This window comes from Cyanistes caeruleus, chromosome 1, assembly GCF_971803275.1.
Source record: "Cyanistes caeruleus chromosome 1, bCyaCae1.hap1.1, whole genome shotgun sequence".
NCBI lineage: Eukaryota > Metazoa > Chordata > Aves > Passeriformes > Paridae > Cyanistes > Cyanistes caeruleus.
Window position 1 is genome coordinate 133,883,737 of NC_141701.1, and position 18,282 is coordinate 133,902,018.

General features: G+C 36.8%; 1 long non-coding RNA gene across 2 annotated transcripts; it reads right to left on the bottom strand.

Moving 5' to 3' along the window:
* Positions 1-9,392: 9,392 nt before the first annotated feature.
* Positions 9,393-17,697, bottom strand: LOC147655923 (uncharacterized). Of its 2 annotated transcripts, none has more exons than XR_015278665.1 (3): positions 17,578-17,697; positions 12,522-12,717; positions 9,393-11,806 (listed from the first exon to the last, which is right to left on the bottom strand). It is a non-coding gene; the product is annotated as an uncharacterized LOC147655923 (long non-coding RNA). The 2 variants fall into 2 exon arrangements; XR_015278666.1 differs by having other exon boundaries at positions 9,393-11,242; positions 17,578-17,663.
* Positions 17,698-18,282: the final 585 nt, after the last annotated feature.

Genomic DNA, 18,282 nt, shown 5'->3' on the forward strand with positions numbered 1-18,282 from the left:
CTGAAAACTCTAACTTCAATACATCAGAAAAAAATATTAGTTCTTTAGGAAGAGAATGTGGACATGATTAAGGCTTAAATCCTTTCTTCCTGAGCCAGTACTTCAGGACTGATCCTTTCTTCTTTTAAACACACATCTTTCTGCTGAACCCTCTTCCATGCCCACATGAAATAACATCTTCACCCTCTTCTTGCATACATGTAAAAATATCAGTGTTGTGGTAGCACAACAGACAATGACAGATACACACAAGCCAACATTTCTTTAATTTGTAGATGTGAAAGAATAAATTGGGGAGGGGGTGGCCAAAAAACTGTCTTTTACTGGCTACACAAATGCCAATACACAAAATAAAAAATAACCCCCATCTAGTCATTGCATCTTTTTGACATAGCATTCTGAGCAAGGTCACAAAGAACAGTTCAAGAGTTCAGTTCAGGTGAAAATTCTTCCAGGTGGAAACAGAGACCACTTTTAAATTTAATACTTAGGGGACTATTATTTTTCTCACATACATAATCTGATGGTCACTGATGAGTTAACCAGGGAGAAAAAAAAATCTTTTCAAGAGTCCCTAACTGCTTTATCCACATTTTACAAAACTTTTTTTCACTGACTCTAGGGAAAGCTAAATTCTATCTGGCATGTATCCCATGCACAGCTTTTTAATAAAATTGATGGACAAATATTTTCTTAACCTGGTGATCCTCTGTGTCATCGATTCCCCTAGGCTGTAGGAGTGCCTATGCTGAAAGGCCACAGCCTCCAGGAGAACATGAGTACATGTGCTTAGTTTAACTATAGCAATGACAGCTTTTTCTGATTTTTAAAAATGCCTCCTTTGCTATATTCACGTTGCATACATTGTTTCACAGGAAAAGGGTAACTGTATTACAATGCAATTGTGCCCCACAGAAACTCAAATCCGTAGCTGCACTGAACTTTAAAAATCAAAATCACAAAAATATTCTGCTTTTCTGTCAGTTTGTGATTTACCTTCCTCCCTCCAGCTTTAAACTTCTAACTAAACTTACCAAAAATCCTTCTTCTTCCCCTCTCAGCTCCACCTGGGCTCTTCCCTCGGTGTGATATTCCCTTGGAGCATCTTGCTCAATTGATACTAATCATTGACTAATTTTGACTCAGTCTCTAGTTGAGTTCTGGGCAATTATTCCTCACTAGCATAGAGTTTTGAAGGTTGATGCCTCATATTTCAAAGGCCGAAAGATTTCATGCCATTAAAGTTGCTTGTTTATTCTAATTATATCAGCAGGTCTAGTAAAAGGTTTTACATCTCCCCCATGAACCTTGTTTAACCCAGATTGCAAAGGACCACATTCATTTTTTTCAGGTTTTTAATGGATATTTTACTAAAACCTTTATGTTTGCAAATATCAAATACCTTGCTGAATGTTACAAAACTGATCTCCTACAGCTGTCAGTTAATTTATTTAAATACCAAAAGTAATGCATTTTATATTAAACAACTACTGAGGGAACAAAAGAGAAAGCTTTTTTTTTTTTTGCTTTATTTCCCTAGCAGCATCCAACCCTTTCCTGTGGTCCACTCAATTTAGGGACTAAATAATCTCTCTGTAAATTCCACGAGTGAGTGCTGCCTGCTTATTGTCACCACATAATGTCCAGTAAGAGGAAGCAGAGCTTGCAGGGGGATAACAGAGTATTCACATAGCTTTGCATAAATATTGTGTAATGGCTTCCCTCTGAGAGATTTGTAATGCTTGCATTAAAAATAACTGAAGAGCATATCAGATTAGCCTTTTCACACTTTAAAATTATGCAGCTTGGAAGAGTGACAGTGTAACTCCCATTTCATACATTCAGTACCTCATGTGAAGCAGGTTCTTTCAAACCATGTAATAACAATTAAATTATTAATCTCTTTATGAATGTATTATCAACTATTTGCTTATAAATAAAACCATATGAAAAAGCACATTAATAGTAAATCTGTATGAGCAATTTGTGGATCTGTGGAGTTTTCTGTCAAAAGACAAGAGCCCATACCACTCTAGGAATCTTTCTTTTATGGAAATAGCTGGATCAGGCCAAAGAACTTTGCCAAGTTTAATTTCTGTACTTTCCTTCTTATACAGTTTTCATACACCAATGCCTCTGACATGTCATTTACCCAGAAAACTATTTCATTCCTTGGGAGGCAGGAAAAACATAAGAAACATTTTCCATTTGCTTTGTTGCAGGATTCTTGCTCTCAGAAAGGTCTTGCCCAGCCTTGTGCAAAATGGTTCTGCAATGGGACTGACATCCTTCTGTAAAAACACAGTTCTCATCCTAGGAGTGCTCAGTGTTGCTGAAATTCCCCTGACAAACAGGGTACACTTTACCTGGCTCACTTCTAACCCATTTACAGACATTAAACTACTGATCCTGCAAGACATTCAGTACCTCCGGTCCCCACTGAAATGGAGTACAGTCTTAGAACAACTTACATTGCCATTATTTGTCTATTTCCACCTTGGGAGTAAATTTGTGATAAATTAATGCTTGTTAAGGTATAGCTGACTTTGAAAGAGCAAACTTCTGTGTGGAAGTATTCCCTCTTGGAATGACAGAACTCCTCTGCTAAAATGCAATCTGGACAAAGCCCCCTTCAGAAAGGGGGAAGTCCTTGAACTGGAAAGAAAAGATTCTCCATTCTCATATTTTCATGGTCAACCTGTAGTTTGCTGGACAACACTCGCCTCTGTCTCTATCACATTTGCCTCAGCTTGGTGACCTGCAGACAAAGTTCCTCAGATGCTGTTTTTCTGAATCTTGACTCTCTAGCCAATGCTAAAGCTGGTCTTAACTATTACAAAAATATAATTATCTGAAGTTAAACTGAATATTTCTGCTCACGTATTTCTGTAAGCATTGCATTTTCTGATCTCATCAGTACAATGAGATCTTAAGCTTCTGGCAGCAACAGCCCTTTTCCTCATGTCATCAGAGTTGAAGAATTAAGGAATTAATAAAGTTCTACAGTCCTTCTCATCCAAACCCCTCTTCTACCTCTCATCTTTTACACAGCTATCCTGACTTATCATCAATCTTCCTAGGTTAAGCAAGTGTTAAAGAGACACCACCAAATCAAGTGGTATTTTCTTATCCCCACACTACAAGATTAAGGTAGCCCTAAACTTAAGCATTACACCATCACTGTGACCTCTGCCTAACTTAATATATGAATTTCACCTCTGGCATAAAATGCTTCTTAAATCTGGATAGAAATCTCTTTATACTTCTTCAGAAAGCAAGGTCTACAGGGCTTCATAATGAGCTCTCAAACAGGTTGATTAACTGATTTGGACTGGGAAATTTACATAACAGCAAGAATACTAATCAGAGAAAAGATATGGCTGGGATCAGGGTAATGCTACAGACAGAAGTAGCTGTGGATTTCAGTATATTGCTAAATTCTGCAAGATGTGGTAAGTTAAGAGGACTGTGTTTGCAGCTGTAAATGTACCATGTTTATTGGAGGATAAGACTGGGAATGATCAACGGTAGACAGAGAATTTGAAAGAGGGTGAAAATGTAGAGCTTCAGGCATTAAAGAACAGTTATTTCAGGAATTCCGCATTCAGGGCACAGTCCTCCAAACCATTAAATGCCAGTCAAATACACTGGCACAGGATTTGCTCAACTACAGGAGAACTCACTGCACAGGCTGTTTAGAAACTCTCTTGCTGAGCAGAAAAGGAGTGGTTAAGAATTGTATTAATCAGCATAACCCACAAATTCTGTCTACCTACTATTCTGTTGTAGGAATACAGCACAGATCAGATTAGAACTTAGACAAGAACAAAGAAACTTTCCCATGGGGTAGTGTTCAAGCTTTGAGCTTCTCTTCAATACCTTTTGTGTCCTATAGTAAAAAAAAACTGTGTCAAAGGAAAATATAGCCACTATCATCATCCTCACCATAGTCCCCACTGTACTTTCAACTCCTACCAATTAGCACTGTCTCAAAAAAGCTCCTAGACAAACTTAAAACACCAGAAATAGAGGGTAAAATAATTAAGTTCTATAGATGTGAGCAGCACTGTATCAGCTAGCCTTTGGGATAATGGTCTCTGTCATGTGGCTGACTGCCCAAATGTCATTTGATTCACAAAAAACCTGATGAAATTTCCCTGTCATGTAAACAAATTACTGCTCAACTCAAAAAACAGAATGCATACAAGAAGTCTTGAAAATCATTTCTCATGTCTCTGCTGGATGCCTCAAGTTAAAGACACACTTGAATTTATTCTCATGGTACCTTTGAGAAAGTTTTTCAAGTTCCCTGCAAAAGGCAGGACTATTTCTTTTTCTGCCTAATTACAAATTGGTTCAGCTGAGGTCTTTTCCAGGTGGCACTAGACATCTAGATAAGGAACTTCAAAAACTGAGCAGTCATTGCACATAGGAAAATTAGAAAAAAGGGCTCTCTTGTAGGATCATAGAATATCTTGAGCTGGAAGAGACCTACGAGGATCACCAAAATCCAGCTCCTGGCCCTGCACAGGACACCCCAGAGCATCACACCTTGTACCTGCAAGCATTTTACAAACACTTCTTGTACTTTGGAAGGCTTGGGGCAGTGACCACTTCCATGGGGAGCCAATTCCCCTTCCCAACCACCTTCTGGATGAAGAACATTTTCCTAATATCCTGTGATATCCCCTGACACAGCTCCATACTGTCCTCTCGGGTCCAGGGAAGTTTTGCTATACAGTCTGCTCTGTTTTATGCAGACACCTCAAGATGATTTCCAGGGGACAAAAATTTCTATTATATTTTACCAAGAATTATATTATTTAACTTTAAGAGATTTTTGTGGCTTTTTCCAAATTTTCTGCTGTACCACTTAAGGGACTTGAAGCACAGGGTTTTCAGCTCATACATAGGAAAACAAAAGCAGAATAAAGGAAATCCATCACTATCATTTACTATACTATATGGCTAGAAAATCAGAAAATATGAAATAGTAGAACATTTCTGACCACAAAAAGATATTCCATTAAAAATGACACAGATAAATGCCACAACACCATGAAAAATAGACTTCTGCTCTTCACTGCTGTGTTGTTCCAGGTCTCTTGTGTATGAATTAATAATCATCAATATTATCAAGTGACCAAAAGCAATTATCTAGAACACTTGTTCTGCACATATTCCTACCTGTGCTTAATTTTCTGTGCATAAACTGTCTTATTCATGTCAATGGGGCAACACATTCATGCAAATATAATTCTGAGGAAAATGATTTGGAGCATTAGGAACTTTGTAATACAAGGAAGCAGAAATCAAAACTGCAGTGTTGTTTGTAGCAGACTTGGAAGACACTTTCACACAGTTTCTCCTTATTTTTCCTTACATTTCCTACTGTCAGTACTTCCAGAAACTTGAAGACTTTATATAGAAGACAGTGAATTAAATGGGCTGGCTTGTGTGTTCATACAGACATGTAAAGGAATAAACTGATAATTTCTGAAGATATAACATAAGTTCTATACATGTCCACTTTACAGCCTAATCCAGTCATTTTTTACAATCACATTTTGCATAATAGCATTTTAGTGATAAAATTGTTATAGTGTTATCTAGAATTTGCATCAGAATCACCATGACCCAATTCCAAATTTTACCAGTCTTTCTGTAATGTAAAAAAGCATGAAAAATAGGAACTTTTAGGCTCAAAATGTTATTTTCTGAAACTCATTTTTTTCAAACTCATCACATCTGCTATTCCATGGGATGTGGTTCCCTACAGCTTGTAACTTGTTATTCTGTGCAGCTAATTAGTCATTATGGTACTCATAGAGGAACTGGATAGTTCCTTGGTTTGCCTATAAATATTCTCCCTTGCAAATATCCTCCCACTTGACAGCACTCACACCCAGAAGTTTACAAAGGGGGATTCACATCAGAAAACAGACTAAAAACCTCTACATTATTGTCTGAGATGAGAGTGGTACACATTAGTCAACAGCTATATTCTGTAGCTCTTTGCTCCTTCCGTCTTTCCCTCTCCTAAAGAATGCTGAAGTGTCCCTGCTTGCCAAAGGAGCCAAGGAGAGGAGGTGTGAGTTTGAATCTCCATGGCCTGAAGCACCAGTGGAGCAGCTGCTCTAAGATGCATAGGTAGAAATATGCAGCTCTAGAAATAACTAATTTTCCTGTCTATAAGGAGAACTTACTCCTTTGGAAGAAAGATTATAGATACCTTTCTTCAAGTGGACATCTGGCTTTTGGATTTGAAGGGGCCAGAGGCATCCACACTGAGGAAGAAGCAGGCATTGAAGAAACATGCCTGTGAGCAGTGTTTCCATTTCCTACGGCTTGAAGAACTTCTGTGCAGATTTCAGCAGCCTCCCATCCAAACAGGACGAAGGGTTTGAGTCTTCTGCTGAGGTACCTGTGCTCTCCTCAGAGGTGTAACAGGGAGCCTTGGAACAGCATGCAGTTTTCTTTTACAGAGCTGTTGCCTAAAGAGTGGATTTAGCAGCTTCAACTTCTCACAGTCTGCAGATCCATTTCATCGGGTTTACTGGATCTGGTCCCTGTTTCTTTCAGAAATTCAGCACTGTGCTCTCATATTTAAATATCTGTTTTCTTTAGCATGGAAACAGGCAGACTGCCATGTGCTTGATGAAGCCTGTTAATTTATATAATTTTAAATAAAAATAATTAAACTTACAGAAGAACAATTTGCTATTAATTTTCATACTGAAAACAGCCATCACTGCCTTTTCATGAGAAATGAAAGCCTCTAATATTTTTAATATTAGTCTCCAAATACTTACAAATCATTTTCATACTTAGTTTTCATCTTTGCTTCATGGCAAATTAAAAATTCTATCTATTTCTATCTTCCGTGGTAGCAGATTTATGAGGTAGAATTACTGAGGCAGTGTAGTCAGATTTCACCCCTTCTTGTATGCAGAATATTCTATACGAAAGTAATTAAGACCTGAATGTAAAACCTATGAAATTCATTAAAATATACATGAAACAGGATAGAGATCAATGTTTGCATCTCAGTAAGGATGGTTACTAAGGTGTAACAAAACAGCACTCTTCTGTAAAGTGAAAGGAAGCAATCTTGTGATACAAATAGAAAGAGAAATTTTGTCACATGGTCTATTCTACTAAGATAGAACATCATTTTGTATACAGCATCAAAATTAAATTAAACTGGCTGTTCTTTTCTATCTCTCATTAGCATTTCAAATTTTCAAAGCCTTCACTTTTTTGGTTTCAGTATTGCTGCTGAAGACTAACGTGGCTGCTTATTTCAGCCTTACTTTAATTTTCTCCTGATAGATTTTCAATGTAGCTGTTTTTCCAGCAGTGAAAGCAAATTACTCCATACATTTCTCATCCTTTCTTCATGCCACAACATCGATCATACTGAAGGCAATATATTTCCTTAATGTTAATTTTGTGAAACTCATTCAGCAAAGAAGGCACCAATTCATTCGCTTTTGTGTATCCAAAGGGCCTAAACCAGGAGATAACTTTCTGGTCAGTGCTAACTAGGTTCTGCATACCAGAAGAGCACTCACAGTGTCTTAAATAATTTTTAATATTTAAGGTTAATACTATCCTTAAAAACTAAATTGGTACACCTCATGATTAGGTCATCTTGAATCCAACCTTCATATTGTAATTTCATTTTCTAGAGCTAATTAAATGAAAAAAATACAAAAAGCATTTTCCTTTAGAATTTGCTTTTTGTCGTAAACAGAGCACCTTTTGGAGAAAAAAAAAATAGTTCAGACAGACTTTTTTATAGGGTTGTTGTAAACATATTTAATTTCCTACAAGCTCACAATCTTAACTCACTGAAAACCTACTGAGCCAAAGTCCCTGAGCTGTGGAAATGGTGCTGCTGACATCCTGCCCCTCCTTTCTGTTGTCATCCCCAAAGATGAAACCTCACTGCACAGCCAGCCTCACCAAGATAACTTGGTGACAAGATCAGTTACAATCATTGGACTAAAAAGTACCCACCTTTCAAATGCAGGATCACTTCATTAAGTGGTCTATGTAGTATTTTCCTAAAGCTACTGCAGTAATTTTTATAGTTTCAGAATGGCTTTTCATTATCGTGGTTTATTTTCATTTCTTTACATTTAAGAAATTATATATTATTGATGAGGGGGAAAAAAATGTTTAGGCAAGAAAAATCTTTTTCCTGCTCTAAAGGAATTAATATTTCTGCAAAGTCCAGGACCATATTTTCAGGTTGCTGGCTGAAGTACAGAAATCTTGTATTTTTATCAATAAAATCAAAACCATAATGAACATACTCTGCATTAGATTGGGGCTGTGGAGGGAAAGTGGACAATCTGCAGCAGAAATTTAGTCCTTTTCTTATTTCCCTTATGAAGGTATGGAAGTAATAACAAAGAATACATTTAAATTCCAGTTCATTTTTGGATCTCCAGCCAGAGCCTTTCGCAGGCAATGTGGCAAAACAACATACTTTCTGTGCCCTGCTGCTTGACACAGAGGTGTTTTGGCTCACACAGATATCTGACATGAACATTTCAGTCTAAATGAGTAACACTTTGGCAAAATTTCTAACTCCTTGTTAACTGTAAACTCATAAAAGGGAATTGGACAATGTCAGTTAAAGCAGAACTCCCATCTCTGTCATAAACACAGCAGAGTGCAAGGAAACTTTTATCCCCACAGCCAAACCCAAGTTAGGAACATGGAAGGAATTTCTATTAATAGTAAAATTAATTTTCGTTCCTTACTGTCCCTTTTGATTCTAAAAATTTCCTGTCCTCAACTTTTTTCAAAAACATTTAGGCAATTTTTATGCAGGGAGTGTTGTACAACCTTGCTGCTGCTCCCATTTCTGTTCATGAAAGTGTTCCCATTAAATGTGCTGGGATGAAACTCTTGTAAAAGACTGCATCCTTTCTTATTCAAATCAACAAATAGATGCTAAGACAGAAGAAATAGTGATCAGAAAAATCAGGTGTTTTCGTTTCTGAATCTCTTAATGGAATAACTGCACTTTCTAACTGCAATTTCAATTGCACATTCTAATTGCAATCTGTAACAGTAAAACCATGGTAGGGAAATGTGAAAAAAGCCCCATTACTGTGTCAAGATTCCAAGTTGACTGCATTGCACTGTCATCTAAAAATACTGTTATTTGTATTTATCAGTTGTAGTAGTTTGCTACAGACATCACAATAATACCAGAGAGTCTTGTAAATTATCAGACTGGGAAGTTTCCTTAACATATACCCTTCAAATAATTCAATTTGTATTCAATTCAATAATTTCAATTTGTATCATTCAAAATACATAACAAAAATTAATCAGTGGGGGAAAAAAATCACAGAAAGATGTCAGACTAGGTATTTGAACAGTAAATGTCTTTTTTTATTTCAAATAATTATAAAAGGTAGAAACATATATGCCACTTGTCTGAACAATATATTAATTAAGGGTAGAGAATCACATTAATCTATGCAGAGATAACTATTATCAGTGTTAATGGAACAAGAAAAATTGCAAGCATGGGAAGGAAATTATATTTCTGTGCTGTCAGATGAAGTGATAAATGGAAAAGTATTTGCAGCACTAAAATACACATTTGATCTTCTGGGAATTCTGGCAATGGGTTTACAGACAAAGTTATTAGTATGTTTTTTTGTTGGGGTTTTTTTCAGGTAATCTGGGCAAAGGAGCCAGATATAGATATTCAAAAATTACCTAGTGAAAGCACAAAACATATAATTTATGTTCATCAGTCACCCAGAAGACCTCAGACATACAGGAAGAAAAAATGATCAACCACCACATTTGAGCACATTGAATCCAAGGATGTTTCTGAAGTATTAACCTCAAATGTATTTCTCTGTACCAAGGAGACATGCTATATTTTTCCTCTCTATAGGCCTCTGAACTGAAAGCTCATCAAAAATCACTGATCAAGAATTACAGCTATGCAGAGAATAGCAGATGGAGGTGTTTTACTAGACTAGAGATCCACTAGACTCCATACTCAGCTTAATAAAAATTCACCAAAAGTACATTTCCTCTCTTGTTCCGTTATTTAATCAGGTTTTTGTCAAAAGAGATTAAACAGTTAACATAACCTTCAATCTCCAAAGAAAAGAAGTCTCTCCAAGCAATGATTATCCAAGGAAAGGCAGTCTCTTTCTCCTGTACCTAGTCCTCCATGTAATGCTCCCAGCAGCTGTTGGGGTATGAGCCATTTTGACTGACATCTGTTTGTCAGAACACAGCATTTGATGGTTCCCTCGTGCCTTCTCCTAAAGAGATAGCTTTTACTGAAAGCATTGTTATCCACACACTTAACACTGCCAGTGAGACACAGCCGAGCCCCTCACAAAACCGCTAAGCACTGATGCATTTCTCAAAGGTGACTTGCAAGGAAAACACATTGCATGGCCAGTTTCAGAGAAAATCCACAGTCCTGCATGAACATTCAGGAAACTGATAACAGAAACATAGCAGAAATGTGAACCCAAAAAGGCAAAGGTCAGGTATTCTCAGATGACGTAATACTCTGAATGTTATCAATAATGAAGATTTTTTCCAACCAAGACTTTTCATATTCTTGCGGGATAATACCTATCTTTGTGATACATTTCTCTATACAAAAAGTCAGGAACAACAGACCAATTTTTATTTTTTTTTATGAAACAGAAAACCAGGGAAATTGGTTCAAATATATAGACCCAAACACAAAAAAAAACAAAAAACCCACACACAAAAAACTCAACCAACCAAAAAAAAAACTCAAACAACAACAAAAATCCCACAACACCTTATAAAGAAAAATTAATAACAAATGCATAATACATCCCCCATCAGACAATAAATTGCTAGTGTAAGTGTCAAGAACTGCTTTTAACCTATCTCATGGGCAATTTTTCCATTGAAAAATGTATGCTGAGAAAATAAGGTTGGAGATTAAAAGCTGAGGTGATATTTCTTTAAGTTCTTTATAATTTTATGCTTTGCATCTCATGTTTTAGAAACTGAGAGTAAATAGTCTTGTCTTTCTGTCTTACTAATATATGAAAGGCAGATTTACCCTTTATACCTATTTTGAGCTCTCCCAATTCCTTCAACAGCATTTTTTTCCTTATTTTCTTTTTCTTCTACAAAATCGTTACTCTTGTAGTAAGATATATAAGGACATTTTTAAAAGTTTCAGAAGAATCTTCAGTAAAAATTCCTAGGACATTAAAACATTTTATTTGAATTATTGCTCAACTCAGGGATCTCTCTGCATAAACAAACACTGCAACTGAAATATTTACATTTCCCCAAAGAAAAATAAGCCTTCATAAGATTTCTTCTATATTCATAAAGGTTCTAGAAACTATTTTAATGTGTTCCTACAACTGGAAAGTAATAAAAACAAAATTGAAAAGGTCAGAAACTCCAGTTTGCAGAATGAGCTCTATAGGAAAAATCTGCATTTACATTTATTTAGTGCTTTATTTCTTTTCCTTCGACTAGGATCCGAGTTGTTTTGACTTGACATTTTTACTTCAAATCAATGTTATGTTCTAGTCATCAGCTACTGGGGAATTCCAGGCAAAGAAAAACCTCACAAGGACCGTGTCATTTTTTAAACCAAAGTCTGCTTCATGTTGCATGAACACTGGGGACCCAACAAATAGAAAGTGCCATCGGTGTCATCTGGAATCTGAGCGTTGTGTCCTGAGAGGCAAGTTTCCTTTAGAATATTACTAGGTAAGTTTTCTACTGGGACAGTTTCCTTCTTTCCCTTGTACTGGAAAAAAAAAAACACAAAAAGCAAAGCCAACATAAAGTGGCACCAGATAATTAGAAAACTTCCAAATTCCTTTCATATTCTTGATATGAACTTCTATCTGTCAGACATGAATATTTTCAAGGAGACAGAGAAAACAGAACACAATTCTGTTCAGTAGTGGGATATAGATTACAGTATAACAGTAAAACACAAAATAAAAATACATAAAAGGTCACTGTAAAGATGGCATTTCTATTTATTAAAATTTTAACAAAAAAAAACCTTTCAACTATATAGTTTTAACTCTCTCTAGAAAAAAAAATTAGTGTCTTAACAGTCAAATTATGACTTTTTCCAAATCTGCCTGAAAGCTTAGTTATATGAAAAGGTGCTTGGATTCCTATTCAGAGGAGGGGACCTCTGAAGGTCTCAAGTCTAACCTCCTCTTCAGAATAGGATCAGCTACAAGGTCAGACCAGGTTGTTCAGAAATTCCCTCTACAAATTGCAACTTCCTCCTGTGTCTGTCCAGCAGATCATCAAAGTGTTACGTTACAACTTCATTTCAAGCATTTTCCATTTGGGAAAAAGGACAAGAAACTCTCATGCCATTCCAGCCATGGGGAAATCAAAGGATTTTGGACACAAGAAGGGGTTCTGATTCCCTGGAATTCAGGAGTCCACTCCACTGAATATAGGAATAAGGAATACAAGATTAAGAGTACACAGCTCACCAAAGCCAGCCTCATTTATCTATGAGGCAGTAGAGAATGTTGAATAGAGAAAGCCTTTTTCCATTCAAGTGTCCTCATTCTTTCTCTCTGTTCTCTTATATGGAGGTCCTTCCCTGGCTCCTCAATTTTTCATGCAAGCTCCAATGACAGGGGTGGACAGATCCGCCTTTTCTTTTTATCATTCCCTGTAGGCTACCTGCAGGAAAAAACATGCTTCCTATAGATAACTTTTCCAAGGTGTCTAATCCTTCCTCTACTGAGCAACAAATTCTGGTATCCCACTTCAGTTTCTATCATGGTAATCAAAACATTACCATCAGTCTCAAGCCTTCTGGAGCTTCGCAGTTGGAATATCAAGTTAGGATACCAAACCTAATGAAAAAATTTCTGCCTCTGGTATATCCATGAAAAGCACCTTATCATCATTTGGTCCATTAAATCAGTTTATTATTTTACAGGAGCCATTTACTCCTATTAGTAATACCTCATCATTGATACTATTATCTGCTTCAGGAACACAGTATGTCTTGTTTTTTAGACTTGATTGCTCAATGTGGCTTGAAGGAAAAATCTCTCCACATTTTTAATTTGATTGAACTTCTCTTTATCTTTCAGAAGATGTCTGAAAATGAAATACACTATGTCTGCTCACAGCTGCTTGTGCTATTATCTTGTACTTCATATCTACTTGGTTATTTTTTCTTTCAGATTGAAGTTTTAGTTTTTATAGACTGGGATCTGAACATTAGTAGCTTAATAAATCAATGAGAAAGGAAGTCATGAAAGAAAGCTAAGGACTGCTCAGAGAATGAAAGGAAACACAAGAATAACTTTCCTTACAGATGGCCTTTAAAGTGAATGAGCAACTGAGAATGTCCCTGCTCAGAGGTGCCATAACACAAAAATATAGTGATTGAAAACAAGCAGGAAGGGTCATACTGTGCCCTCAGATGCATACAGAGGATCCCCATTGACTCCAATCATAGCCAGATGCCAAAGTCATATGGCAGAACTTAACCCCGAGCAACCTTTTCAAGCACAGACCTAGCTGTGGTTTCAGATACTCACACACCATTCCCAAGAGTGAGAGGCTGCAAATGCTTTGTGTTTTTCACTTGCTTTCCAGCCATGCTTTTCTTCATCAGGGAGCTCTTGCTGGCTCCCTTACAGACTGTATTCACAGGCTTTTTATCACTGCTCAGCTGTCTATCGTGCACATCACCACAGAAATCACATAAAAATATTTTTTTATTATATTAAAAACAAAATACTCCTGTACTTCTGAAATACCACTCTTGCCTTTCACAGCTGTGTCAAAAGTAAGCAGGGTCAACATAAAAAAAAAACACCTACTCAGGTGGCACACAGCACATGAAAGTGATTGAAGGTGCTGAAATTCTTCTTGCAGTTAGTTGTGACTGGTTTGGACTGTGAGATTTGGACTTGAACAGAGATTCCTACAAATAGAGACACCCAATTTTTCTAAAGAGAACTCAGATTCTTTTTTAAGTGAAAGTATTTTCTGGTAAAAATGTTTCCCATTTTTAGCCATAGCATGCAAGCCTAAAAACCAAAAATTTTTCCACTCAAGACGCTTATTTTGCAAACATAATACCTTCAAATTCTCAAACATCCTCCCTTTAATTTTCAAGGTGATTAAACCTGGCAGTCTGTCCTGTGCCAAAACAACACAGAAAAAAGGTACAGACTGCTAAGTGAATAAAAGTGTTGGCTATGCAGGGTGCATCCTAAAGCATCCAGCCAGTTCATCTCGGTACACAAAACCTACATTTTTAAAACCAAATTTATGCGGTTATCAATATTCCTTAAGAATACTGTGTGCCATCGCAGCAATGTGGCTGCAATATGGGCGAAGTTTTTAAGCTCAGACCAGGGGGTTGTGGATGGGCTCTTGCTGCTACATGCCAAGCCACAGGGGCATTGCAGGCATCCCATGAAAGACAAGGAAAGGCAAGCTCTGGTCACATCAGGCTGCCTGGGAAAGTCTCAGTGGCTGTGGGACAGTTAAGCAGCATCTGCAGTGACAGCTGTAAGAGTCAAGCCAGACCCATGACAGGTAAAGTTTTAATAGGTTTTGGATTCCTATGAACAGAATAATTTCAAGATAACCAGCAGCAGGTGTGAGACAATTAGTCTTTTCCAGGTGCATTGACCACCTTACTGATGAGTTTCCCAAAAGAGTTAATAAATGTGTTCATTTTCCCCCAAACTGTTACACTCACACCAAATTATGCATGCTTTTTACAGCATTTGATATGCAGCTTTCCCATCTGTCTCAGTTGCCACTGACAGTGCACAGGTTTCTATTTGTGCCTCATCTCATACCAAAACTAAGTTTAGGAGCTGGAAATCACTAAATATGCAGATGGTGTGCAATTCATGGCACCAGCAAACAGATGTGCAAACTAAAAACTCAGAATTGTGTCATAATTTATTATCTGAAGATAGACTGATATTGCACAGCTTTATTGCTTATATGGCAATATTTAAAATAGTACTTCCCTATATTTTCTTTATTTAATAGCAAGCAAAAATAATTGTTCTATTGTAATACTTCTTATGCTCAGAACAGAAATTATCCACTTCAAAATATAATGAAACATTTCACTTCCAAACTCAGATGGGCCCCATAATCTTTTAAGTTCAGCTAAAAAGTTTTTATTTTATATTTTTTAACACAGAACCAAACCTAGATATACCAAGAAATCCAGCAGAACAGTTTTGCCCTGTAAAGCTATGAAAAAAGTTCCTGCTGCATCATGCTTTCTATATTTTTTGCTGTTTAATGAGGTCTCTTTAGGCAGGAAATAACAAATATAAAACAAGAATTTACATTAGTCACAGAAGATAAATTTGATCAAACAAGGTAACTTATCAGTCATTCCTGCTGAATTATGTACAGACTTACACACTTTTTAAGATGTTGTATGCATGGTAAAAGGATGTTACCTTTCCCAAATCTCACATTATATGACTGTATCTTAATTTTACTCTCATCTTGCTTGGAACTGAAATGACTTACTGTGAATCTTCCTTATGTAGAATTTTTTGAAAGAAACTAATACCATGTATTCATAAACCTCTAGAATTATAAAAATTCATCTTATTTCTGCAATTTTGTATTCAATATCTGTTTCTATTAATCAAGCTATCTTGATAGACTTCTCTAGTGCTGATATAGCAGGGATTCTCCTCCCTCCCCACAAAAATATAATCAAATCAGCGGGTCTTTGCAAAGTTTTCTTCTATCCCTTTCATCAATTCTTTTTTTAAACAAATGGATTCTGTCATGGTGATTTACACAGTAGCTCACAGTAATACTTGCTGTGTAACCACCTAACAGTTTCATTATGCCATGCCAATGGTATGGGCAGTTTGAGGCAAGACATCCTGAATTCAAAGCCCAGGTGTTTGCCCAAGGTCTGGTCTCCTGACAGTGTATTCATGGTGGGGGGGGTTGGTTTTTCTTTATGTACTTGTGTTTTGGGGAGAGAAGCCAAAACTGAAATCCAGGAACTGATGTTTCTATAGATTCCCAGAAAAAAAAAACTGCTACTAGAGAAGGGATGCTCCAAACCCTGCTCTATCCAGCAGGTGTGGCTGGGCCCTGGCTCCTCTTGGGAGCTCAGAAACCCAACCCAGGGCTGGCTCAGGAGTTACTGTTACTTCTGCTAGAAAAACACTTACACCTTTCACCTCACCAAAGCGCTGAGATGCCACCATTGTGTGACAAGCAAACTACTACGTTTGTGACAAGCAAAGAGTGATAAAAGCTTTGATACGAGGCCGTGGCTCAGGCTGCAGAACAGACCTCCTGGCCCTGCCTGCTGGCACCGTGTCTGCAGGATGCCAGCCTTGCCATGGTCCTCCCATGAGCCTCACACCTCAGGGTCTAGGCTGCTCCCACAGAAACCTAGTTGGGTTATTACACAAAAGATTACAGAACTAGTGTTGCCAGCTGCAACATGATCAGAGCAGGTTTCTGCAGTTTAGTAGACAGAGGATTACCTAAACAATGAAAACAACATTTTGGTCATTCCACCTTGAGCCAAGCACTGATCCTGGCGCGTGCTTTTACCGAACAGAGCGTGAGGCAAAGAGAAGCAAAGTCAGAAAGGCACACGGAGAACTCCCAGCTGTGCCTTACACAAACACCCACAGCGCCCTGCAGCCTCCACTCCAGCACCTTCGGAGCACGGAATTCAAACTGATAACTGTGAGGGTCAAAAGTTATTTTTTCTGACTGTAACAGCATTTGAAACAGAGACTTATTTTCAGGCAAAAAGAAACAAAACATGCAAAGAAAAACCTTTTTTAATTTATTCCTGCTCCTATCTCTTCTCTCCTGATCTGCTTTTTGCTTCCTTGCTGAACTGCAATTTACTTATCCTGACCACTTCCCCCATTCTGGTGCTTTGAACTCAGCTTAATTCCTTCAGTGTAAATTACAGACTTAAAATTTCACTACAAAGATCGTGGAAAGGTTTTTAACTCCTACAGTTTTTAAGCACATATAATTCAATGGAGCATTAGATGCTCTTTCAACCCTTGTTTTAAAAATAATCACAAAATTAGGTGGTTTGTCTCTTTGGAGGCTCCTCAACTAACACATTTTAATAAACCAGTATCCACAACAGGAAGCAAGGTTTTAATGTAACTTACAGTACAAATAGAAAAGAATATCTCAATAGATCTGGGATACAAGATATATTAGGTATAATGGACTAACTGGCACAAAGTCAAGGGACACTTGCACTTGATTTTTAGGGATAATGATAAAAGAAGACCATTGTCATTAAAGATTTTTGCTTAATTGAAATGCAATTTATAACTTTGGAATTCACAAGCCATAGGAAGATTTAATACTCATAAAACTTCAAAATATTTTGAAAATATTCTGGAAAACTATATCCCTAGAAATCAAAAAGTTTTCAAGTTATAAAAATAATTTTTGAAGTTTCAAATGTAATTTTCACATAAACATTTTTCATATTTTTAGAACAATAAATAACATTGGTTTACAACTTTGGTTTACCTGAGGACATAAAAGTTTCAGATCCTGTCTTCCTTGATTTTAGGCTCTCCCTCTGAGCCAGGAGTGACTTTGTTCAGACCTTTTTCAGCTGTTCCCTTCTCCTAAGACTTTTCAATCCACATCACCTAATTGATATGAATACAGGTGTTTTAATTCTGGTGAATGCTGCTGGCTGACGCTAAACTTTAGCTGCTTTTCAAAAGAGGAGAGATACTTGGAGCTGTAACTAAGGCTGAATTTTCCCATTTGAATGTGGTCATTTTGAAAGAATGTATTTTTTCAGTGTTTAGTGACTTTTAAAATAGGTCTAAATAATGTAAATATATGCATTTAGAATCTGAATAGAAAATAGAAATTTTCCCCACAGAAATATGAACCAAAATTTTTTTTAGTCCAAGAAAATTATACTGTACTTGAAAAAAAAATAATGGATTTTTACTTTTTTGGGGGGTGTATTCTAACATAATTCTCTTTAAAAATCTGGCTGCCAGTAGTAAGTGAAGAGAAAGAATCCAGATTCAATTCCATATATTTATTTTTAAATTTTCAGATAGGAAAACTATCTTAGCTTTCTTCAATTAAAGAGAAAATTCGTTGTGAAATATATCATTTTAAGACATGGAAGTTACTTTCTCACTTTCATATTTTCTCTGGATATGAGAAGCTGAAAACAGACCATGTTCTTCTGCTCTCACAGCAAGCATT